At 40.6% G+C, this 18,596-nt stretch overlaps 1 protein-coding gene and 1 long non-coding RNA gene across 9 annotated transcripts in view; one reads left to right on the forward strand and one right to left on the reverse strand.

The window, feature by feature from the left end:
• PRKN (parkin RBR E3 ubiquitin protein ligase) overlaps positions 1-18,596 on the forward strand; it is a 1,400,595-nt gene that overhangs the window by 406,241 nt on the left and 975,758 nt on the right. The window lies entirely within an intron of this gene.
• Positions 4,459-9,112, reverse strand: LOC103349945 (uncharacterized). Its single transcript, XR_007923145.2, has 3 exons — positions 8,980-9,112; positions 5,831-5,865; positions 4,459-5,058 (listed from the first exon to the last, which is right to left on the reverse strand). It is a non-coding gene; the product is annotated as an uncharacterized lncRNA (long non-coding RNA).

An 18,596-nucleotide genomic window follows, 5' to 3' on the forward strand; every position in this document is an offset into this window, starting at 1 on the left:
AAATATATGATAGAAAACTTAGTATTTACAGAATACTACTGCTGTATCAAGCATTGGGATAGGGCCCTTATATGGATTAAATCATGTAATTCCCATAGCAACATCTAGTTTACTGATGAGAAGCTCAATCACCAAAGAGACTAAGTGACACAAAAATGTCATATAGCTAGAAAGTGATGGCATTTGCATACTAACAAAACCATTTTTGCCCTTTTGAATTCCAACAATTTCAAGTTCTATATTTTGCCAAGACCAGACTTTAAGGGATAATCTCTTTTATTCATTTATTTTTATTATATTTATATGATGAAAACATTATTATTTGATGAAATACATCCAATGAAATTTTGGGGGGGTATAGTTAAACATTTTATGGATAATTTACTTTCTGGTTGTTAAAATGAAAATCATCAAAAATTAAAAACGACCTACTTTGTGTAATTACCTAAATGTTGTATTTAAATTAGTTGAAAAAGAATATGTCAATGAAGGTGAGTTATTGTGGGTTTACAATGCTATATTATGTATTTTATCTACCTTAATTTATCATAATTCACACTTGACAAATGTCAATGCACTGGTGATTTAATAGGCTTTTGGAGAGCAAGTTGTGTAACCACCCCAAGCCTGTTTTCTTCTTTAGGATAAGGCCTTTTCCTTACTGGTTTGTCATGGTAACTTCATGAGATAACCTGTGTAAGCATTTGCAGTGTGTGGACCACATGTAAGCTCTTACTGAGGAGAATATCAAGTGATTTCATTTCCCTTTATTATAGAAGTAACCACCTCAAAACTATTTTAATTTGCTCATGATTTTGTAGGTCAGGGTAAGGTTCAGTTGGGTGGTTCATCTTCTATTGACTGGAACAACTGAGGTTGGAGGGTCCACTTCCAAGTCGACCCCGTTGTCCTCATTGTCCCCACAGTAGTTCCCAGCTGTTGCTGCCTATCAATACCACCAAAATCTGGGCTCCACTCCAAAAGGATTGAATGTGGTTGGTCAAGAGAAATCAAGAGAGGGCATTTCTATTATTTTCATAGCTTCCTAAGTAATGCTAATATACAACCAGAGTATAGAACCAATGTAGTAAGGGTTCAACTTTAATTTTCTCTTAAAATAAATATATTTTCTTCTAATTACCTAAGTGCACACTATCGCAAAAAATATAGAATCCAGTGATTTAATCAACAAATGTTTATGAGAACCCATGTGATTGAGAACTTAGAAAATCACACTGCTGCGTATATATTCAAAAGAAATGAAATAATTAGTATCTATACTACTATGTTTATTGCAATGCTATTCAAAATATCCAAGATATGAAATCAGTCAAGGTGTCTATCAACAAATGAATTAATAAAGTGAGTATAACTCTATACAATGTAATGTTACAGTATGCAAGCAAGCTGTATACAATGTAATATTATTCCATCATAAAAAATATGGAAGTCCTTCATTTGCAGTAAAATTGGGTGGTTCTAGAAGACATTCCTTTAACTGAAATAAGCCAGGAACAGAACAGCAAATACTACATGTTCTCCCTCTTACATGGAAGCTGAAATTCAATCCATCTGAACATGGAATAGTAATTTGTAGAGACTGGGAGGGATGTGGGAAGGACAAGGGAGGTTGAATAATGGATACAAAATACAGATAGAAAGTTCAAGTTTCTAGTGTTACACAGCACAGTGGGGTGACCATAGTCCACAATAGCCTATGAGTAAATAGAACAGAAGAGCTTCAAGGTTCCAATCACAAAGTAATGATGAAGAGAGGAAAACAGTGATTGCCATGAGCTGATCAGTATGTATGATATACATATCACTTATGAAATATCACACTCTACCCTATAATTCTGTGCAATTATTATTAATTAAAAATTAATCTTAAAATATATTGTAAATAAAGATATTTGAAAAATCTTTAAGATCACTATAAATATGTTGATGCATTACCATATAGCCTCCCCACTTTCATCATCACTTCTTACTCTATTGCTACATTAATGTTTTATTCAAATCTTCATAATCAAGTCAATAAATCCATGAAAAGTACTCAGTATCAGTAGTCACTAGGGAAATGCAAATCAAAACCACAGTGGAATACTACTTTATATCTTTTCGAATGGCTTCTATCAAAACCAAAACCCCCAAACTAAGAAATAGCAAGTGAGGAGAAATCGGCACTCTTTTGGTTACTGGTGGAAATGTAACATATAGATATATTGGAAAATAATATGGAAGTTTCCCAAAAAGTAAGATATAAAATTACTTTTGATCCAGTGATGCCACTTCTAAGAAATATCCCTGAAGGAATCCAAAGTAGAGAGATGAACAGTTTTTGCACACCCATGTTCATAACAGCACCATTCACAATAAGCAAAAGATGGAAACAACCAAAATGGCCATCCATGGATAAATGGATAGACAAAATGCAGAACACACACACACACACACACACAGTGTAGTGCTGGCCAGCCTTGAGAAAAGAGTGAGATTTTGACACATGCTATACATAGAAAAACCTTGAAGACATTTTGCTAAGTGAAATGTCATAATGTCATGTAATTCCATTTAACATCAGATACTTTGAGTAATCAAATTCATGGAGACAGGAAATGGAGCATTGTTTTCCAGGGGCTGGGGACAGACATGAATGGAGAGATTATTGTTTAATGGGTGCAGAGTTTCATTTTAGGAAGGTAACTCGTTTCTGGAGATTGAGGGTAGCCATGGTTGCTCAACATATGGATGCCTTCAGTGCAGCTGAACTGTATTTCTTTTTTTTAAATTTTTTTTTTATTTGACAGGTAGATTTATAGACAGTGAGAGAGAGAGAGACAGAGAGAAAGGTCTTCCTTCTGTTGGTTCACTCCCCAAATGGCCACTACGGCGGGCGCTGCGCCGATCCGAAGCCAGGAGCCAGGTGCCTCTTCTTTGTCTCCCACGTGGGTGCAGGGGCCCAAGCACTTGGGCCATCCTCTACTGCCCTCCCGGGCCACAGCAGAGAGCTGGACTAGAAGAGGAGCAACCGGGACTAGAAGTCGGCACCCATATGGGATGCCGGTGCTGCAGGCAGAGGGTTAACCAAGTGAGCCACAGCACCGGCCTGAACTGTATTTCTAAGTATGGTTAAAATGGTAAATTTTACCATGATACAAAATATTCATAACCAATACCTGTGTCCAGAGATACTGAAATTAGCTATAGCAGTTCTTTCTGTGTCCACCCCTACAGGGCACACCTACCTGAGACACTGGATCAGGTGGGTGGACATCGGCTCTTCCACACTAGGACCCATCACTTCCGTTTTCGGTTACTCTCTCAGGAGCCATACATGTGACAAATTGTCACAGCCACTGTCCTCTGGATCATAGAACAGGACAGCCTTGAGCAGCACCTTTGCTTTCAAGAGAGAATCCCCAAGGTTCTCTGTAACCCAGTGGGTCCAAGAGTTTCTGATACACTATTTCCCAAAAAGGAAGGAGAATAAATACAATAGAAATTTGATTTCTGCTAAGGTGCCTCATTCTCAATAAATAGCTTTTCTGTTCTATTTACTATAGATGGAAGAGCAATGAAAACCTGTTGTTGAGTCTTTAATGGTGTAGTAATTCACTTTAAAGTTTAATTTGCACAATGTTAAAAATATAGACAATATATAGGAGGAAGCTCCTTATCTCCTTGCCATAGATGCTCAACAGTCAGTTTCAATTAAATCTTAACCAGTTAAGTCCATGTTCAATTTCCAGGTTAAAAGTAAGTGAAATTTTGATTACCCCCATCAAAAGTGAAATCAGCACTTTGAATTCCTAGAGGTTTTACTTTGTATCTAATGCAGTATATACCTAAAGCCATAGACAATCAATGCTAACTTTACATGTGAATACTTTTATCTCATCAACTTATCAACTACACTGAGAGCCCTTATAAAGAAAGGGATGGGGAATGGCATTGTGATACAGTGGGTTAATTAGCTGTTTCCATAATGGAATCCCCTATTGGAGTGCCAGTTTGAGTCCTGGCTGCTCCATTTCTAATCCGGCTACCTGCTAATGTGCCTGAGAAGGCAAAAGAATATGGCTCAAGTAGTGGGCCCCTGTCACCCATGTGGGAGTCCTAGATGGAGTTCCAGGTTCCAGGTGTTGGCTTGGCCCAGACCTGGCTGTTGCAGCTATTTTGGGAGTGAACCAGTGGTTGCAAGAACTCTTTCCCTTTCTCTCTTTCTCCTTTTCTCTTTGTCATTCTGCCTTTAAAATAAATAAATACATACATCTTTTTAAAAAATAAAGGGATGAGGTCATATGCATTTGTTTTATTGTACTCTCTGTTATACCTTTTGAATACCTCAACCCAAGTTGGTGCTTAATAGTGCATATTTGTAAGGGAAATTATGCAATTGAGTCTAATCGGCATAAAACAAGAGGAAAACCCAAACATTTTATATGAGTGATAATTATATATTATTTATTTAAAAATTCTGACCATTTGTTACCAGAGTTTGTACAAAAATAAGAGCAATGCTTGCAGATTGTACACTTAGTTTGTAGAATTCCGTAATCCAACCTGTTAATCTCACCCATGCTGAAATGCTCTTCTTTCTGGGAAGATGTCACCATGGGCAAGATGTGCCGTTTTCAGATGTGCTCAGATGAGCATGTGGAGACTGGCTTACTCCAGGCCCGTGAGTTTGGGCGCAGCTCAGTCAACCTGCGGACGTCTGAGGTATTATGAGCAGGTCCTGTCACATCCGACTGTGGAATTAGACTTAAAAATCTGTCTACCAAAAGTGCTACCACCTCTCAGTACCCCACAGATATCTGCGTCTGTGCCACTCCTTCTTGACCTCTGCTGCTCCTCTGGTGTTTCCAGCGTCCCTTCCTTTGCAGACTCATCACTGCCGCAGCATCCTCCACTTCCAGGAGCCATGGGATCTAAAGGACGTCCACACTGCCTGCTGTCCCTGTGGTGTACAGTGTCCCCACCTCTTCCGAAGCTCCTGATGGCGTTCACTGTCACTTCCTTTTAGCACTGAAGATCTTCCAGCTAAGAAGTGTACTGAGCAAACATGAAACAAAATTCTGAAGAGTTGTTTAAAATTGGATACTGTAATGGTTTTTGAAATTCAAAAATATATGGATATGGACTCAATGATCTTTTTCTGTCTGCACATTTTTATGAAATGAATGTAGAGTAAAAATTGACCAAGGGCTGCTTGGAGAGCTTAGGGATACCCCTTCTGTTTTTAACCAATTTTCAAAAAAAAAAAAAAAGGCTTATGCCTTATAATTTTGCAGAAGTCAGATATCAAGGTACACTGGCTACTTTTTTGTAGGTAATGAATTCTGGTAAAAAGAAATAAGCCAGATATTAAAATCTTTTAATTAATAATTGCCAGATTCAAGGCCACCACGTAGGGTTTCTCCGTAAAACATAAGATGCACATTAAAATTTGTATTACAGATTATCAGCAAATCTCAAGTTCAGATTTAACTGAGTGATTTATATTTTCATTTGCCAAATTTGGCAGCCGTGCTCTGAGGCATGGAGTGCTGGGGTGCTGATGCTTCCACATGGTCATAGGATAATCATAATCACTTGCCTCTACCACTTTACACTAATCTAAACTTTCTGAATCACTAGCTGTGTTCTCTGAATTTATAGAATAAACAATTTCCATTGTCTGTTCAGGTAATCCCTAGCTAAATTAAGCAACTTTAAGAACTAGCTTCTTGTTTTGAAACATTGCGATGCAGTCAAATCAATCACCATTTTTAGTGCATAGGAAATAAATGATTTCAGTTAAAGAAACATTAAGTTTCCTACTCACATTTTCTTTTTATTTTCTCTTGGTATCAGCATACTCTGTTTTGTAAAGTAGAAAAGATAATGGCTATAAAGTGCAAACTATGACAAAAGGAACAATTATAAAGGTTTTATTTATTTATTTTTTTTAAGGAAGAAGTATATGAGGGAGGACAGGATTCTTTTAAACAGATAAAACAGTTTTAACCTTCATAGTCTACAGAAAACATTTAGAGATATCATCAGATTCTGTTGACAAACCAAACTACCAATTTTAAAAGATTACTACAATAAACCCTGGAGATGTACTGGGAAGATAGCACAAAGATCTAGCTTCAAAAAACCAATTACATAAATGTAGGATGATGGAGACCTGAAGAGCACCCAGGGTTTTAGTTGATCCGAAGTTCAATATGAGACAACAATGTGGCAGGAGTATAAAAGACTTCCCTGCATTAATCAAAGTACTGTCAGAGGAAGAGAGAATGGAGCAGTGAAAAGCTCTAAATAGATGTGTGAGTAGGATGAGTTGAGTGAGTCACTGGATTGTTCTCTGGCTTAAATAGTGAAGATCTAAACTGCAGTGCAGGCTCTGGATGTAAGCTCTCTTTACAAGAGGCGTTGACAAGGCAGAGTGGCCACAAGTGGACCCTTGCTTCAGTGAGAGATCCTAGGGAGTCCCCAGGAACGAGTCTTCCTGGAGACCTGCTCACTGTCCTGCTACTCAGGGGCTCTCCTGTGGAAAATGTTAGTGCATCCATCGAAGTGCAACATTAGAACAGAGGGCAGAAGTTACAGTGGAGAATGTCAAGATAACCAATGTAGTCATTGACCAAATACCAGACTTTGCCTCTGGATTTTTTAATATAATCAGTGAGTTTTATTACACTAAGTAGCCTCTGCCTTTTCCAAACCCTGTGGAGGTGTGGTGCAAAGAGACTAGGCTTCAGAATCCAACTTCTGTCACTTATTAGCCATGTGACATTGTTTGACATTCTCTAAGCTTCCCTTTATTCAAATCAGAATGTGAGAACAGTACCTATCTGAAAGCATTCTTGGGAAGATCAAATGAATTTTGAATAACAGCTATCTGGCATGGAGGAGATATACCTTGAAAACTCTGCTCTACACAAAAACCTTTTCTGTCTCATGCTTTGGGTGGTAGGTATATATGCCTATTCACTTTGTGTTAATACATTGAGTTGTCTTGTGTTTTTGCTGTATGTCAGTTGGGCTTCAGAATAAAAATGACAAAATTTTTAAAAATTTTAATAATTTAAAGCTAACCTGAAAATGCCATGTGCAATTGCCTTTACATAAGTCATAAGACATCTTTGTTAAAAATTTACATTTGCACATGCATATTCATGGCAGCAATATTCACCATCACCAAAATGTGGAAGGAACTCAAGTGTCATAGATGGGGAAGTGGATAAGCAGAATGGGGTGTATATATGTGAATATTATTCAGCTTTAAAATGGAAGATTCTGGCAAGCGCTGTAATTTGAATGAACCTAATGAACCTTGAAGACATAATGCTAAGTGAAGTAAGCCAGTCACACACAAAAAATACTGTATAGTTCTACTGAACTAGTTACATAGACAAGTCAAAATCGTAGAGGCCAGGAGCAGAATGGTGGGTGCCAGAACCCTGGGGAGGGAAAATTGGAGCACTGTGGCTCAGTGGATGCAGAGTTTAATTTTTGCAGGATGAAGAAGTTCTGGAGACTGGTTGCACAACAGTGTGAATATACTTGTACATAGCACCAGTAAACATTGTTTAAGCTGGTAAACTGTCTGTTATCTGTAATAACATACAAACAATATTAATAAGTCAACTTTGCATCATTTCAACAGAAAATTGTTTAAACACATGAATAATCATTGCCTTTCCTGACAGTGTAGGTCAATTAACAGAACTTTTCAATACTTGTGTATATGTGATGTCATCCATATTGAAGAAAATCCTTCAAATTATTTCTTTTGGCATCTGCTAAGTGTAACATCAATTTTTTTAAGATTTATTTATTTATCTGAAAGTCAGAATTACAGAGAGGCAGATGCAGAGAGAGATCTTCCATCCACTGGTTCACTCCCAAGATGGCCACAAAGGCTGGAACTGCACCAATCCGAAGCCAGGAGCCAGGAGCCAGGAGCTTCCTTCATGTCTCCCACAAGGATTCAGGGGCCCTGTCGCTCCCCGTCTTCGTGGAGGAACGACACAGGACCCTGCGCTGTTCTTTCGTCTGCTCGGCCTTCCCCGGGTTTGCTGCTGGTTCTTCCCGGGTTGGCTACTGTCCCTTCCACCTCCGTGGAAGGGCAGTTCCCCCTGGCCACATTCCCCACTTCCGCAGGGGAGCGGCACACCGCCGGCCGGTTCTCTCGGGGGCTGCACAGGTGTTCCCTCAGGTGTTCCCTCAGATGTTCCCCTTAGATGTTCCTGGTGCATGCCGTCTCTCTCCTCCTTTATAGTCCTCCTCCGCCAATCCCAACTCGGCTGTCCACACGCCGGGTACGCTGCTCTCCAATCAGGAGCAAGTCCTACAGTTTATTGGTTGAACTGGAGGCAGCTGTGCAGAAGCTGTTTACTTCTCTCCCAGCGCCATATTGTGGGAGAGCAGATGCATAGAATAAGTCTTAATTCCAGTAACTCAGTCTAGTCCGGATTGCTCCCCACAGGGCCCAAGGACTTGGGGCATCTTCTACTACTTTCCCAGGCCATAGCTGAGAGCTGGATTGGAAGTGGAGCAGCTGGCACTCCGACCGGCACCCATATGGGATGGTGGCACTTCAGGTGGCAGCTTTACCCGCTAGGCCACAACGTCGGTACCGTAACACCAATTTAAAGGATGATACACATGTGTGGTATTTAAGGGTACCTCAGTTAGGTATCCTTAGTCTACATATTCTAGACCTGTAGGAGATCAAAAAGTGTACATTTTGAATCCCCTGAAATTTTATGCGAATGTTGTGTCACATGTGTGTGTATATCTTTGGGAAAGAGAACCCAAAGCTTTCACCCAGTCCTCAAAGGCAGCGTGACTTAAAGTAATGAGCTTCCACCATTGCCCATAAGAGACTTGTTTCAATGTCTGGGTACATTGGAGGTGCGTTATCCCCTGCCATCCCCTGCAGTTCTCCAAAGCAGTGATTAATAACAGCATGCCACTTACTTGGCAGGACCATGTGGTGTCTCACTGGGCTCAGCCCCGCGCCCAGGACTACTAAACATGTTCTTCAGTGACGGGGATGATGGAATAGAGTACATGCTCCCCTAGTAGGAGGGTGTCATAAAGTCAGAGAGGAAGCAAACCTATGAGGGCAGGATTGGAATTCCAAATGCTCAGAATAACAGAAGTCAGGACTGTGAGGTCACCAAGGACATGTCAGGAAGGGAACAGGCCAGCAGGTCTGATGGAAAGACCTGGCCAAGGAAAACCCAGCAGCAAGAATTCCACAGCTCACGGTGATCCACCGGTGGAGGGTAAGCCAGAGATAAACCCCTAGTGTGGGACCTGCAACTGCGGCTAAGCAGTCCTAAGAGAAACAGAGGCATTTTCTTACCTGTAGGTTATCTTGTAGAGTTGAGATTAATTATATTTGGCTGAACATCGATGATTTCTAAGTAGTTGTTTACATGCTTTATTCTAGCATACAAGCGTGTATATGCATATGGGCATATGTGTCCATGTATGTGTGTATATGTATCGTGTGTGTGTGTACTACCAAAACCCTTGATCATTTGCTTCATTGTTTGGGTCTCTGACACTTAAAAGGGCTGTTGGGGTAATTGGGGAGAATTATTTAGGGAAGAAAAACACAATGAAAGGAAAATCAGTATTGGAACTTAGAGAGCAATCTCTTTTTTTAAAGATTTATTTATTTTACACAGAGAGAGGCAGAGGCAGAGAGAGAGAAAGAGAGAGAGAGAGAGAGAGAGAGAGAGAGAGAGGTCTCCCATCCAATGGTTCACTCCCCAAACAGCTGCAATGACCAGAGCTACTTGGATCCGAAGCCAGGAGCCTGGAGCTTCTTCTGGATCTCCCACATGGGTGCAGGGGCCTAAGGACTTGGGCCATCTTCTACTGCTTTCCCAGGCCACAGCAGAGAGCTGGATCAGAAGTGGAGCAGCCGGGGCTTGAACCAGCGCCCATATGGGATGCCAGCACTTCAGGCCAGGGCGTTAACCCACTGCACCACAGCGACAGCCCGAGAGAGCAATCATTTTAAGAGAATAGAAAGTACATACATGGAGAGGGACTGGAGTGAACCTGGCAAGTGGCTGTGCTCTGTGACCAGGCAGAAGAGAAGAGAGCTTTTCTTTCCTCTCTGGACAAGCGTTAGCTCATGTGGCTTTTTCTCTCTGTGATCACTGGGAGATATTCTAGAGTACAGCACGTATGATTATTTATACGACCAGGACATGCATTGCTAGAATCACTTTTGTTTTCATCTATGTAATAGATTTTACAAGGGGGAGGGGATTGCCTTAGCTGTGTTCTGAACTTGAAGAAACTCTTCTTAAGTTTTTTTATGGAATTAGCTAATTGGACCCAGGTTAATGAAGTCATAGTAAGGAAATTATTATGAGTTGCCAGGAACAAACCATTTCCTAAGAGGCATCATTCACAAATTTCAGTAAACACAGTTTCTCTCTTCTACTACAAGCATTTTAGTAAATCTGTTTCCATAATGAATAATTTCAAGTTCAAATTTATAAATCAACCAAAGTAATAAAACTTCAAATGTTATAGCAAAGTTGACCTTGTAAACAAACTAACTCAAATGAAATAGATATTTTTAAGAAGATACTAAGAAATACAGTTTTAACTTAAATTAGTAGCAATATTAGATGTACATTAGCATATTCCTACTATTAGTCCATGGATGGCAGAAGGCGCTCATCATCATCTTCCTTGGTTAAGACTCTCTTCCTGCCCCATTCTTCACTACAGCCATGACCATATATGACCTTGTTAATCATTTCCATCCAAGGTCTTTTTAATATATATAACATTTTATTCTCTGTTTTTAACACATTTTAGAAAAAAAGCTATTTAGCAGGGGACAAATAACTTGATGATTTCAGAGAAACTTCCTGATTTTTCATTTTCACTTTAATGATAAAAACTTAAAGATGATTTACATATTTTATTGATAATGTAATCACATTTGTGCATCGCCCTCAGCCAAAATATTTGCTATGGCTGTTTCAGATTTCATTGACCCTAAAAGTATCAGTTGTTTTGAATGTTCTCTTCTTTTTGAATTGTGTGTAAAACCTTCAGGTACCTGGTTCCGTGTAATTTCCTACTGCTGCTTTACAAATTATCACTGATTATATCTTTGTAAAGCAGGTTGTTAGGAATGATATACTATAGTTTCAATGACCTGATTATTTTAAAATTTACTTTAATGAATGAAATTGACATCTTTTGAGTATTAGTTATAGCCCTTGTCTATATTTTTGCTGAACTATGGTCTTTTTACTTTTTACTTGTTGACTTCTTTATCTAGTGGAGCATTAAGCCTTTGACTATAAGTAAATTAAAAATGTGATCTAAAAAAAAACTGACAAAAAACTTTTAAAAATGATCACTGACTTAGAAACACAAACTCAGATTTCTTCTCTTAAGACTTCTGAAAGTCAGAACTCTAAGACCAGTCTCAAGGAGCTAAATCACAGGTGTTGCCATGGCTGGGTTACTCCTGGGCCTTCAGGGGAGAATCAGTTTCCTTCTCCAGCTTCCAGAGGCAGGTGCCCTTGGCTCCTGGGCCCGCATCCCTCAGCCTGCTGCGGCTCTGGCCCTCCTGCTTCCCTCTTCTAAGGGTATTTTTTATTTGATTGGGTCACCTGGATCATCTCCTAACTCGAGAGCCTGAACTCATTCACATTTGCTAAATCCCTTTTGCCACATTCCTGAGGTCCAGAGATCAGGACATGAAAACTTCAAGGACTCCACCATTCAGGTTTGACACCTGTACTGGTCTCTTACAGGCCGAGAACAGTCCTGCTCCACTGAGATCTGCCAAACCCAACAAGACCTGATGGATGTTTCCCTCGAAGAGCATGAGAGCGAGGGAAGTGAGGGAAGAAACAAGATAAATGAACGAGATAATTTTATGATGATTAGCACAAAGAAAACAAAACAAGTGCATGAGACAGAGAGTGCCAGTGCAGAGGCAGCTCCTTTGCGTAGGGCCTTTAGCGGAGAACTGTTTGAGGAGCCCGCAGTGGGCTAGAGGTCTGGCAGACTTGTGTGTATCTCAGTGATGAACGCCTCAGGCTGCGGGAAGGGTGACTAAGTGCTCCCCAGCAGCGACGATCCTGACTGGGCTGAGCATCAGAGAGAAGGCCCCGGGTGGGACAGGGAGGACGGTGGAGAATGATGTCCATGAAGCGTCCAGAGGGTGCCGGGGAAGTGGGCGGGGACATGCTTGCTGGCCTCCCAGACCACATGGAAGTGACCAGGGTTTTTACTGTGGGCGAGGCCCAAATGTCAACAAAACCGCCCTGGCTGTGGTGCGATTGGTCTGTGAAGCCAGAGAGGAAGCTGTGACAGCAGTGTAGAGGTCAGAGGTACTGGGTGTAGACATGAGATGGTGGCTCAGTGTAATTCTGGGGAAGAGGATGAGAAACAGGAAGTGTTCTAAGTCAGTGGCAAAATTTAAGATGGTTTGGTGGGGCTTTGGCTCTTATATTCCAGTAAAGCTCTACTCGCCTTCTCCCCGCATTCTAATAATCCCACTGTGATGACAACACAAACAATTTCAATAATTACAGCTCTTCCATGAAGGTCAGGGAGTTTCCTCAAGCTTATGTACCGAGTAGGAGAGCAAACAGGTCGGTGCACTGATACAGGTGATCTGAGTGTGTTTCTCTGGTCACAGCGCAGCCAGGGGCAGGGCTGCTCCTAACCTCAAATGTGAGATCAGAGGCGTTTCCTGAGGAATGAGCTGGGATTTGCTGCCATTCCCGAGGCAAGTGGGAGGCATGTCCTCTGCCCGTTGTAGTTGGCGATGTGTGTGGGGATACAGGCTGACCCCTGAGCCAGTGTTGAGGTGCATGTCCTGGTGGCTGGTTCTCCATGACATCTGACTGAGTGAGATCACTGGTTCTGTTTTTTGTATGTTTATTTTCTGGATTTCAAGAAAATGAAATCAGAGTATTTGCATTAAAATTTCCTAGCTGAATAAATACCCAAGAAAGAGAAAACGTCCAGACTACTAAGGTATGACTGAATGAATCTCTGTGGTGGTCCTCACAGCCCGTCGCAAACACTGGGTAGGAAGTTCCGGGAGAACAGGCCGCCCTGGCACCAGGAAACCTAATTTGATAAAGGCCTGTGGGAGGCTTGACTTACCTTCCACGTGGCTCAGCTGGTCAGAGTCAGTGTTTTCTTCAAAAGGAAGCTATTTTTATCCCTACTCTTGCAACAGATGGGTACCCTGGTATTTTATAAAAGATGACAGGAAAATTACATTACAAAAAACGGAAGAAGTGGGGAGGTATGCAATAGGATAGTTTATTGGGGGAAAATAGACTAATATCAAAATAGAAAGAACAGAAGCAGAAATAATGAATTTGCCTGCATCAATCTCTTCTTTCATGACCTCATCATGCTGGAGATACCGATCAATTTCACTACAAGCAATAAATATTAAAATGAAATTTTTGAGTGTCTTATCTAAAGCTTCCTGACATCAATTGTTTCCCCGATTTTTTCCCCTGCAAGCATTGAATACCTCTTCATCAATCTTTTATTCCAACCAATCTCGTTCCAATTTCTCTCTTCGCACCACAGGTTTTTTTCTCCTCCTATTTGTGACTTTTCCGTCTTAGCCGAGGAGCATGAATATTATTTTACACTCCACTGTGGCTGCGTCTCCATCGATCAGGAAATAAAAAGTGGGTTTGAAGGATGTGTCCTGACCCTGCAGGGCTACAAACAACAGAGACGTGGGTAATGATTCCTCAGCTCGGGGCAGCAGGGCTGGGAGGAGGCCGAGTCCCTGTCTGCACAGACGCCTGAGCTACCTTTCTTGTTAGAACGGACCCAGCTGAGGCCAGGCATTGCCAGGGGAAGTGAGTTTGCAGAGAGCATTTGATTTTTAATGCCACGGTCACACAATACCGGCTTGACAAATATTTCAAAATGTTCTGAAAGCAAATGTTAGGGTCATCATTCTTGTCTGTGTTGCCCTCTTGATCCCATAATGCATTAACAATAACCACTCTTTATACCCTAAAAGCTGGAGGCTATGAGGATTTTCAGCTTTAGAGTCATCTGCTGCTAGCGTGAATGAAGAAATGTTTGCAAGGGTAGGCGTGCTTCAGAACTGAGTTTGTTTGAGAATTGTTTGATGTTTTCCTCCGTGATTTCCCTGTTGAGCTCGTCTCCGTCATTTAGGTTCCTTTCCATATAGCAGCATAATTAGCAAACTTTATTTTTAATGATCCCTAAGGTCTGAGATTTAGTAGTTGCCTTCAAAATTCAGTTGAGGGCTTCCTTCTTGTGTACCAGTTTTCTTTTTGCCTTCTACGCATGTCTCCTTTGTAAGGCATGACTGGGACTTTGCCATACCTAGCTGCCTTACCTAGCTGGCTTTCTTGTTGATGTTCCTGGGTGGTGGTGGTGGGGGGGGGGGGTTCCTAATGTAGGCTCAGAGGCTGAATGGCCGAGGAGATTGGTTTTCATTGGCCCATGATTCGTGTTAAACATAACAATCTTGACTTGGATGTCAGCATTTGGAAACTGGTTGATTGCATACTGAGGGAAAGGACATATCTGGCAATGCTGGGCACTCTCTTTGGGCAGCAGCTGGCTGGGACTGTGGTGCAGGTACTACTGGGGCAGGGTGGGGGAGGAGTCTCAGAGTCCCAACTATTGGCTCCCTCTGGAGAATTTCCTGTCATTCAGCTTTTCTCCCTAGGCCTGAGGGCCTTTGAGGTCCTCATCGAAGCACGTCCTTGTGTAAGAGTTTTGTTCCTGGGCTATAAATCCCTTAATGGGATTTTTTCTCTGTCTCACACTGCCTTGTGTAGTACCCAACACATAGTGCTTGTCCAGTGAATTAATTTATGAGAATATGTTATTTGTTTGCACCTGGCCCTATGTTGAGCTTCTGAAAGAGCAGGAGTAAAACAATCTCCAAAGAGTTCCCAGAAATTGAATGCCTGTTCTTCACAACTCCTTTTTGAGGTTCACAAGGGTTACACAATATAGGGATTCATCTATGGTGTGTGTGGAAAGAATAACATTTAATGAAGCTATTCCCAACTGAAAGTTCAGGGCGATTTAGGTACCCAGAAAGTAATTACTCCTATTGAGAATTGCCCTCTAAGGGTGAGCACCAGCCAATTCCTTACCCCAAAGAGGCCTGGACTCTCTGGGGACAGGGAGGATGGGGGGAGAGGGATCTGAGCTGTGGATGACAGGCCCCCCGTCTCTGTCAGATTACAAGTCTCATCGTGCCCAGAGCAGGCTTCCTTCATCATCTGCCTCACAATTCCTCTTCTCCTCCTGTCTTCGGTTCTACAAGAGTATTTAAAATGTGCCATTTGGAAGAAGGAACTTTCTGATGATGATTTTCCATATATTTAAAATGTAATAGAAATAAACTGACTATTCAATAATGTTTCAGAATTATTTGTTCTTAGGAACTTAGATTTCTCATGATTTAAAAAAAAATTTCCATAGTGATTTATTCAAGGGATTTAAGCAAATAAAAGATAGATGTTAATATATAGACATATAGAATTATATACACATATAAAATAGGATTTGGGATGTTAGGTTTTTAATATGCTTAGAAAAAATGAAAATCCATGTATATTTTATGACATTAATAATTAAAAATACACCAAAATAATATCTATTCACCAATCAAATGCTTGAACATAGATAATCTAGAAATAAATTTTAAAAACCTCAAAGCAGACATCATTGACTGCACAAAACCTGACTAGGGAATAAAACCACATTTGTTTTTCTAAGAAAGGGTCGCATATTCATAGCTTTCTTTTCCTTAGTTTTTGCCAAATTCCAGCTACTATGACTTCTTGACCCATGGTCCAAAACCACCAGGAAGTCAGGCATGAGCTCACTCCAGGTTTATGCTCCAACCCAGCAGGAAATAAGAACAGCTGGAAACTGTGCAGGACTCCAGAGCGTCCCAGGAAACATGCTAATAACAGAAGAACAAAGCATACCGGGTGAATGGGGAAATCAGCTTAGAAGAAATACCTTTATCTTTCTGGTTGCATCTTGATATTAACTTTTCATATTTTGACAAAACACAGCTGGCGTTCAGTGCATGGTGTGCAGGGCTCCTCAGAGGGCACTGCAGTTTAGCGTTGTGCTGTTTGTGAGGTTCTCTTAAAAATGTCTTTTTTTTCCTTGTGTAAAAAATTCCCCAAGTCACCATCTGAAGATTGATTGATTGATTTATTTATTTGAGTCAAACATTAAGCTTTAGATATCTAGGAACTTTGTGATTCCAAATAAATGTGTGTGTATAGTAATTTTCTCCAATAACCATTTGTAGTTGCATTAAAATAGAAGCAACAATTTTCGACTATACAAGTGCTGGAGGGCAGGGAAGAGGCAAAGCTCAGCATCATAAAGTTTGTGTTTCTACAGTATGTGCTCAGACAGCACAAATGAAAGATGGATGGAAACTGGCTATTTAGTTACCAGTCCCGTCAAGATCCTAGGGGATTGAGATGACTTATATCACTTAAATACCAAAAAACAAATAAAATTCAGAGGTAAGGAAAATATCTGTTGACAGTGGATCGTAATCCAATGCTATGACTATAGAATGCGTGGATTTCCTCTTTCTTTTTGTCTTTTCCCCCTTTAGTGAAATAAGGACATCTACTTGAAATATAAGAGTTTGTTTGCTTTCAACTACAGAATTTTCTTGTATTTGTTGACTAAATGTATGTGGAACGTTGATGTATTTCCAAGGGCAGAATCTATTAAAAAAGATGTCTTCAGGGAAGGCCCATTCCTCCCTGTCTTCCATTTTTCCTGTTGCCCCAACCTGTGCCTCCACTACTTGTGTCCACTCACCCTGTACTTCTGGTTTGTGCTTCCTGAGCTTTTTTTTTTGTAAAAAAATAGTCAGGTATTTTCTTTAAGCAAAAGATGGCCAGCTATTCCTATATGCTTTTTAAAAACAGCTTCTCAACTACCACATATCAGAGAAAACATATTGATAATTGTATTTTTGGGGACTAGCTTATTTCACTAACCATAATGGTTTCCAGTTGGATCATTTTATTGCAAAATACGGGATTTCATTCTTTTTTTTCTTTTAACTGAGTGGCGGTTAATACAGAATACAAAAAATATATAGGAATGAAATGAACATCCTGTAATATGACTTTTTTTAGCTCTTGTTTATACTCCTATAGAATTGTGATCTTCCTACTTCTAACTTTTTGAATATAATGGTTGGTGGCAAATTAAGTCTGTGATTGTAGAGTGGATTGAAATTATGTCTGCAAAAATTAAAGAAAAAAAAAGGAAGGAAGGAGGGGAACTGAGGGAGGAATGGAAGGGAAGCAAGGTTATGTTCTTAGAACTTACCTATGCAGGGGCCGGCATTGTGGCTCACTTGGCTAATCGTCTGCCAGCAGCGCTGGCATCCCATATGGGCACTGGGTTCTAGTCCCGGCTGCTCCTCTTCCAGTCCAGCTCTCTGCTGTGGCCTGGGAAGGCAATGGAGGATGGCTCAAGTGCTTGGGTGCCTGCACCCGCCTGGGAGACCAGGAGGAAGCACCTGGCTCCTGGCTTTGGATCGGTGCAGCGCTGGCCATAGAGGCCATTTGGGGGTTGAACCAACGGAAGGAAGACCTTTCTCTCTGTCTCTCTCTCTCTCACCGTCTAACTCTATCAGTCAAGTAAAAAAAAAAAAAAAAAAAAAAAAAAAAAAAAAAAAAAAAAAAAACTGTACCTATGCAACACATGAAGTCTGTTCTCTTTATAGCAATAAAAATAAAAAGCAGCTTTGCATGGTTCATAGAGATCTGTAAATACAGAGACCAATTTTGAAGTTTCATTGCATATTGGTCATAGTGATCTTCCGCATTTTTCTTCAGCCTTATGACAAATATTCTGTTTTGCATTTTTACTATACCTTTTGCAGTGGATTTCCAATGGAGAAGCCTGATTTTTAATTCCCCTCATCCCATCATTCCTAGTATACCTTATAGGTACTCAGTACATGTTTGCTACACTAATACATCAATGGACAGGAAGTTGAGTTAGGTGAGTCTTGAAGGACATGTGGGATTTGGATGGGCAGAGAGGAATGATGCTCAGTAGAGGTGCACAGTGGCTGTTGAGGAGATGGGCCAGCCTGAAAACTGATGTGAGTCCCAATAAATGGGTGTAAGTCTCAGGGTCACGATTGAAAATGATTAGGGAAGAGGAGAAACCGGGCATAGAGGCAGAACGTAACACTAAGTGATATACATGCTGCTAAATTCTCTGCTAACTATTATGTTCTTTCACGTGATAACAGAACCAATGGAACTGTATTACCTTTCAAAATATGCATAATTAGTTTTATGTATTTTTGACAGTTTGGCAATGTTTCCAAAAGCTACATATTTATTTTCTCAAGGAAGTACATGTTCAGGGGCATATAGTACCCACTTGTAGATTCCCAACATAATGGTTGTGCTCAGTGACTTTGGCAAAAGTTCACCAAAATATTGAACTGTTTGAACAAAGGTTACTAATCTGGCAGTGCTGGATTAATTACAGGGGTAACCAAG

This window comes from Oryctolagus cuniculus, chromosome 5 (assembly GCF_964237555.1).
Source record: "Oryctolagus cuniculus chromosome 5, mOryCun1.1, whole genome shotgun sequence".
NCBI lineage: Eukaryota > Metazoa > Chordata > Mammalia > Lagomorpha > Leporidae > Oryctolagus > Oryctolagus cuniculus.